We start from the raw sequence: 1,294 nt of genomic DNA on the forward strand, positions 1-1,294 counted from the left end.
TATCACGGTGAGGCTGGTTTTCTTCGAGACTACCTGGACCGGACTCACCCATTGTGGCTGATTTTGCTGCTGTGATTGAGGAGGTCTATTGTAGATGTTTGCAGCATAAGTTTCAGGCTGTTCAATTGCTCCAGATTGCTACACAGAAGGGCAAAGGTCTATATGGTGTTCGACAGAGGAGCATAAACCACAGAGTCTTGCGACAGGTGCAGATTTTTTATTCATGGCCAGTTGGGTTACCAGGTTAACCAAGACATCTAGTTTACCTTCAAGCTTCTTAGTTTTTGATGATGCAGATGAGTTTGTGGCTACCTCATGCACTCCTCTAATGACTATAGCATCATTCCTAGCGCTAAACTGTTGGGAGTTGGAAGCCATCTTCTTAATTAAATTCCTGGCTTCAGCAGGGGTCATGTCTCCAAGGGCTCCACCACTGGCAGCATCTATCATTCTTCTCTCCATGTTACTGAGTCCTTCATAAAAATATTGGAGAAGAAGCTGCTCAGAAATCTGGTGGTGAGGGCAACTAGCGCATAGTTTTTTAAATCTCTCCCAGTATTCATATAGGCTCTCTCCACTGAGTTGTCTAATGCCTGAAATATCCTTTCTGATGGTCGTGGTCCTGGAAGTAGGGACATTTTTTTCTAAGAATACTCTCTTGAGGTCATCCCAGCTCGTGATGGACCTTGGAGCAAGGTAATATAGCTAGTCCTTTGCCACTCCCTCTAAAGAATGAGGAAAGGCCTTCAGAAATATGTGATCCTCCTGGACATCTGATGGTTTCATGGTGGAGCAAACGATTTGGAATTCTTTCAGATGTTGGTGCGGGTCTTCACCTGCAAGGCCATGAAACTTTGGAAGCAAATGGATCAGTCCAGTTTTAAGAACATATGGGACATCCTCATCAGGGTATTGGATGCACAAGCTTTTGTAGGTGAAATCAGGTGCAGCCATTTCTCTTAGAGTCCTCTCATGGGGTGGAGGTTGTGCCATGTTCTCAGAATGTTCAAAATTATAATGCTCAAAATCAGGATGTTCAAAATCACCAATAACAGAATGCTCAGACTGCTCAAAAGGTATAAAATGTTCAGGGAAAGTAGGGAAAGTAGGATGCACACTATGCCTAACTAACCTATGAAATGTCCTATCTATCTCAGGATCAAAGGGTTGTGATTCAGATGGATTGCCTTTAGTCATACACTACATTCAGCATGCACAACTAGTTGCCTTCTCATGCAAGTAACAATGTAGGTTTGAACTACATCTACCCTCAAATGATATCCAAATGACTTGA

General features: G+C 43.0%; 1 non-coding gene across 1 annotated transcript; it reads left to right on the plus strand.

Annotated features, from left to right (window-relative positions):
• The first annotated feature begins 508 nt into the window (after positions 1-508).
• On the plus strand, positions 509-615 carry LOC113000563 (small nucleolar RNA R71). The gene has a single exon (XR_003265896.1). It is a non-coding gene; the product is annotated as a small nucleolar RNA R71 (small nucleolar RNA).
• Positions 616-1,294: the final 679 nt, after the last annotated feature.

The sequence above is a fragment of the Glycine max genome, chromosome 19 (genome assembly GCF_000004515.6).
Source record: "Glycine max cultivar Williams 82 chromosome 19, Glycine_max_v4.0, whole genome shotgun sequence".
NCBI classification, from domain to species: Eukaryota; Viridiplantae; Streptophyta; class Magnoliopsida; order Fabales; family Fabaceae; genus Glycine; species Glycine max.